Here is a 6,458-nt window from a genome sequence, read left to right as displayed (position 1 = left end):
CTTGTTTGATGATACATACCTTGTGGCCATCCATGCAAAGCGTGTCACAATCACAGATAAAGATATGAACTTTATTATTCGGCTTTGATACGGCAAGGGGACTCCACCATAGTTTACTAGATTAATGATGCAAGGTTTGTAATGAGTGTTATAGCACCATAGCATCTTGAAAGGCCAAAAAATTTTATATACTCTATCACATTGAAATATTTATTTATATATACATAATATCTCATGTGATGTGTACTGAATTCAAATAATTAAGTAAAGTTATTTTGTTTTTTTTCTTGAAACACATGACTCTTAATTTTTGTTTAACGTACGAACGCATCGAAAGTAGTACTACGTACGAATACAAGTTACATTATTGCTTATGCACAATCGCAAGTGCAGTACTACACGTTGAATTATATTAGTGTATACATATGTATTATTCATGTACCACACATTATCGTCACACATACACAATCGCAAGTGCAGTACTATGCGTTGAATTATGTTAATGTATGTAAATGCATCATTCACGTATCACACATTATCGTCATACTTATACGAACCATACATTTATTTAATACATATTTATTTATAGGGACAAAGTAAAGTATCTTATATTCATCAAGAAAAATATATGTGATGGCTGCTAGTATGGTAGATACAAAAAGTCGATAGCCAACAAGAACTCTCAATTGTTCCTTGGCTTTTTCATTGGTGGAGAGGAGAGGCTAGCTTTCGATGAAAATATAAGTTCCTTATTTGTTTAAAAAATGATACGCTCCCCCTTTAGCGCTTTCTCCAGGAGAAGCCGATTTGACACTTTAGCAAAGTCACCTAATGTAGCAATCACACACATTGCTCCACTGCGTGTTTGGTCAAACCAGTAAAGAAGCTTTGACTGCTTGATTAGCACCACCTTCTCCAAGCTAAATGTCACAGGTATCACTCGAAAAGGTCCAAACTTGGTCAAAGCTTGAATTTTCATGATTATTTCTTGCCCTCTTGGTGAGCACTTCTTATGGAAGACCACCAAATTTGCAACAAGGTTGCCAATATACTCCTTCTCAGAGCTGAATCCTTCCATCGATCCGCATGCCACTCCTTCTTGCCTTGATGCAAACTCATCTATATACAATATGTCTTAAATGACAAAGTCAAATCAAACAATATATTTAGCGACTAACCTAGAGTTATCAAAAATCACTAAAAGGAAACAAAGGAATAGCGACGGCGAGTAGTGACACAGAAATATGGGAGAGTGTATTCTCTCTCTTTTTTTGGGTATAATTTGTGTATATTGAGAGAGGGAGAGGAAATGAGAGAGAGGGAGAGGGAGAGGGAGGAAATGAGAGAGGGAGAGGGAGGGAGAGAGAGAGAAAGAGAGGGAAAGAGAGGGATAGGGAGGAAATGGGAGAGGGAGGGGAAGGAAATGAGAGAGGGAGAGGGAGGGAGAGAGAGAGAGAGAGAGAGAAAGAGAGGGAGACAGAGAGGGGGAGGAAATGGGAAAGGAAGAGAGAGGGAGAGGGAGAGGGAGAGGGAGGGAGAGAGAAAGAGAGGGGGAGGGAGAGAAAACGAGAGAGGGAGAGGGAGACATTAAACATAATAGGGAAATTAGAGAGGGAGAGGGAGAGAGAGAGGGAGGGAGACATTAAACATAATAGGAAAATGAGAGAGGGAGAGGGAGAGGGAGAGGGGGGGAGATGAAAACATAATAGGAAAATGAGAGAGGGAGAGGGAGGGAGAAGAAATGAGAGAAGGAGAGGAAGAGAGCAAAATGAAATGAGAGAGGGAGAGGAGAGAGAAAAAAATGAGAGAATGAGAGGAGAGAGAAGAAGAGAGAAGATAATAGGAAAAAGAGAGAAAGAGAGTGTGTGAGTGAGGGTAAGGATGAGGGAGGGAGAGGAAATGAGAGAGGGAGAGGAAGAGAGAAAAGGAAATGAGAGAGGGAGAGGAGAGAGAAAAAGAAATGAGAGAGAGGAGAGAGAAAAATTATTAAACCTAATGGGAAAAGAGAGAAAGAGAGGGTTAGGGTGAGGGAGGGAGAGAAAATGAGAGAGGAAGAGAAAGAGAGAAAGGGAAATGAGAGAGAGAGAGGAGAGAGAAAAAAATGAGAGAGAGAGAGGAGAGATAAAAAGAGAAAAAAATCATTAAATCTAATAGAGAAAGAGAGGGTTAGGGTGAGGGAGAGAGAGAAAATAATAGAGGGAGAGAAAGAGAGAAATATAAATGAGAGAGGGAGAGGTAGAGGAGAGAGAAAAAGAAATGAGAGAGAGGAGAGAGAAGAATCATTAAACCTAATAGGGAAAGAGAGAAAGAGAGGGTTAGGGTGAGGGAGGGAGAGAAAGAGAGAAAGGGAAATGAGAGAGGGAGAGGAGAGAGAAAAAGAAAAGATAGAGAGAGAGGACAGAGAAAAAGAGAGAAAAATCATTAAACCTAATAGGGAAAGAGAGAAAGAGAGGGTCAGGGTGAGGGAGGGAGAGAAAATGAGAGAGGAAAGAAAGAGAGAAAGGAAAATGAGAGAGGAAGATGAGAGAGAAAAAGAGAAAAAATCATTAAACCTAATAGAGAAAGAGAGGATGAGGGTGAGAGAGGGAGAGGAAATGAGAGAGGGAGAGAAAGAGAGAAAGGGAAATGAGAGATGGAGAGGAGAGAGAGAAAGAAATATGAGAAAGAGAGGAGAGAGAAAAATCATTAAACCTAATAGGGAAAGAGAGAAAGAGAGGGTCAGGGTGAGGGAGGGAGAGAAATAGAGAAAAGTAAATAGGACCTTACAATAAGCTCATCTCATCCTAGGCTCATAGAGGTTAGGTCGATCCTCAACAAACCTAAGGGATATATAGCCAGAGAGCCCTAGTATACTTCTACCTCCTAGCATAATGTCCTTCTTGCAAAGAGACCTCTCATACATGGGGCTTTTTCTAGCCTCCACCACGCAAATATATAATGAAGGTAATCAACCTATCAGTATGAAAAACATTCATTTTTCATAACGTAATTCCAGAAATAACTTTGGATATTCCATAAACATCAATATCTTCTCAAAAAGACAAATACAGAAAACTAAAACAACATCATTCATATATACGCTTCGCAAAACTAAAACAGCATCACCACAATATCTCTTAGGAAACTCATCTTCAACTATCAATTTTAATTAATAAATATAATATAAAATTTCTTCCTTAGAATAGTCTTAGGAACAAATTTATGCTCTAACAAGCATATATTTGAGCATAATAACTATTTTAAGGTTTATTCCATGAGTAGTAGTAGTATATTCGTGGTCGTGGTCATGGTCGTAGTCCTAGTTGTTGTGGTCGTGGTCGTGGTCATGGTCGTGGTCATGGTCATGGTCATGGTCATGGTCATGGTCATGGTCATGGTCGTAGTAGTCGTAGTCGTGGTCGTAGTCGTGTTCGTGCTCGTGGTTGTCGTCATGGTCGTCGTCGTAGTCGTAACGTAGAAAAAGAGAGAGTGATGGAAGGAGAGGATAACAATTTAAGAAAGAAAAAAAAAGAGAGAGATGAAAGGAGAGCATACCAAAAATAAATTGTTTGTTGTAACGTAGAAAAAATGGAAAACGATGAAGATCCTGTTGTTCAAGATCGTGAGGCGTATCTTAATCAGCGTGTCCCATGTCCTTGCTCTCAATGCAAGCTAGCAATTAGACGAAAACGTTGATTGTCTATAGAACATGTACGATGATTTGACGAGTTTCAATCTGAGATCATTGATCAGGCGATTGCGGATTTTCAACAAACGGTAAGAAAATTTAATATCAATCATGCATTGTACTCGCAAGATAATTGAATACCATATACAATAAGATTGGGTCACGCTGACAAATTTTCTATCTAGGGAGGTGATGTCTCGTCCCAAGGAGGAGTGAACCCTTTGCGGCCAATTAGAAGAGTTCCTGGGTGTGCCATGGATGAAGTGCTTGAGCCAATCCACCACTTGCAAGGCCAATCTATACCGTCAATGCCAGAGGAGACAGGCAACCTTCCAAACCTACCTACAATCTTGGAGCCTGAGATGGAGGCAATGATCGATGCATTGATTCCCATGGACGTCGAGACTTTTGATCCGCTTAGAGAGAAAATATCCATACCATTATATGATGGGTGCCGAGTATCTCACCTGAAGACCTTGCTTGCACTCTTAAGTATGCAAGCAAAATACGGGTGGAGCAATATGAGTGTGACCAAGTTGTTCAGGTACCTTGTACACACGCTTCGTTGATTTTTTTTTGCACTATTTTTAAAAATATTTGTACTTTTTCAAGGTGTTTATGATTTTTTTAAGGTTATTGAAATATCATATATTACCACCTGCAAATACCATGCCTGAGTCTCGTGATGATGCATGACATGTTTTAGGAAAGCTTGAGATGGACTACAACAGCATCCATGCATGTATCAATGATTGCATACTGTTTCGAGGAGAATACGAGACTATGGAGACATGTCCAAAGTGTGGTGCTCATAGGTATCGATAGGACTTGCAAGGATAAACAATCCCTCAAAAAGTTCTCAGACACTTTCCGCTTATCCCCCGCATAAACCACATGTTCCGTATGTCTGGCATGGTGAGCTTGACAACGTGGCATGTGCAGAATAGGTCCACGGATGGAGTTCTACGAATATCAGCAGATTCACGTGCATGGAGCCACATTGACTCTACCTTCCCAAGCTTCAAGGAATCTTCGGCTCGGTCTTGCAATGGATGGCATGAACCCATTCGGTCTGCGCTCAACATCTTACAGTGTGTGGCCTATAGTCCTTGTCAACTACAATATTCCTCCATGGCTTTCTACGAAGAAAGGACATCTTATCCTTAGCTTACTCGTCCCCGGTTGCTACAAAGTCAAAAATATGGATGTGTATCTTCGTCCATTAGTTGATGAGCTTAAGATTTTGTGGGAGGAGGGGGTCACCGTGCAAGATATAAGTAGGCGCGATGGTTGGCGGCCAGCCAATATTCGAGCCATTCTCATGTGGATGATGCATGACTTTTCGAGATTCGGAGAGTGCTCAGGTGAACATGCCTCCGTTCTCGTTGGTAATATCTATATTTTATCTCGTTCAAGCTTGTATTCACTGGGTCGTGGTGTTGGAACAGGTTTGGTTACCTCAGGTTATCATGCATGTCCATTGTGGGAGCCACAATTAGACTCTTGAAGGTCATGAACCATGAAGAAGATGATATATCAAGGACATGACGCTTTCTTGCCAGAGGATCATGAACTTAGGGAAGGTTTTCTTGGATGACCTCTAATACATATGAATGCCGTAAGCTGGTACGAACTGAAAATGGTCCATGCGGAGTCACATCCAAACGGAATGTGGCGGTTTTGAGTTTTCTACGAGTTGCCATATTGGACCCACTCACAGGTCAACCACTTGTTGGATCCCATGCATATTTTCAAGAATGTGTGCAGCTTGCTATGGGACCACATCACAGGAAAGAGAGACACTATAGGGGCACAAATGGATTTGAAGGAGGTAATTAAGATGGAGGCGCTTTAGCCGCAGTCGAGTGCTGATGGTTGCGTGCAGCTACCTCGCGCTCCTTGGGTTTTTTCCACTAAAGAAGAGTGCATTGTGAAGCAAGTAGTCAAGTCTATTCGAACTCTGACAGGTATGACACGTCCTCTCAGGTGTGCATTTTCTAAAGACGACCAATTATCAGGGCTAAAATCCCATGACTAGCATAAGATATGTCAGGATTGTACTACGAATGGATATTAATTGGCGTGCACATTTTGCTATTTAGAGTGCAGCCATTATTCATAATGCTTTCTCATTTGTGGCAGTTTGTACTACCGATTGCGATCGCAGGATGTCTTACTCCAAAAATACACGAGGCCATTTACAAGTTGTTGAATTTGGTGCAATGGATCTCACAAAAGGAGATTAAGACGTCCTCTATTGAATCCTGTGAGGTGGGGAGGAGTGGAGACGGACTGTCTCCATGAGAAATACATGTCTACCATCATGCTCACGATACAAATCCACCTTTTTGTGCATCTTATAGATGAAGTGGAGATTACTGGACTTGTCCATACGCGATTGATGTTCTTCTTGGAGCACTTCATGAAAACCCCAAAAGGCTTTGTGCGACAACGAGCTCGGCCACAAGGTAGCATGGCTGAAGGTTGGTTGGTGTCTGAGGTGCTAGTGCATATTTCACAATGGCTACCAACAGTGGATCCAGACAACAAAATTCTATGGTTGTTGAAGGACGATGATAGACTGACTGGAGATGTGGTGGTTGGAAATGGGGTAGAAAAAAGAATGGATGTCTCAATGGAGGAGAAGGTGAATCACTTTTGTATGTTACGCCGTGTCTCTATGGAGACGTGGCTCCCCAAGTACCAGATCACTAGGCAAGATTGAGAGGAAGCACGAACTGATTTCCGATGTAGTACGTGTCATCAACCGATTTGATATCCCGAGGGCATG

At 41.5% G+C, this 6,458-nt stretch overlaps 1 pseudogene; it reads left to right on the top strand.

Moving 5' to 3' along the window:
* Positions 1 to 3,567: 3,567 nt before the first annotated feature.
* Positions 3,568 to 4,507, top strand: LOC148017414 (uncharacterized; annotated as a pseudogene).
* The last annotated feature ends 1,951 nt before the right edge of the window (positions 4,508 to 6,458 follow it).

Source organism: Lygodium microphyllum, chromosome 22 (assembly GCF_053477565.2).
Source record: "Lygodium microphyllum isolate KBCC chromosome 22, Lygodium_microphyllum_v1.1.10, whole genome shotgun sequence".
Taxonomy (NCBI): Eukaryota; Viridiplantae; Streptophyta; class Polypodiopsida; order Schizaeales; family Lygodiaceae; genus Lygodium; species Lygodium microphyllum.
The sequence above is the reverse complement of the archived record's forward strand: the minus strand, read 5'-3'. Positions and strand labels throughout refer to the sequence as shown.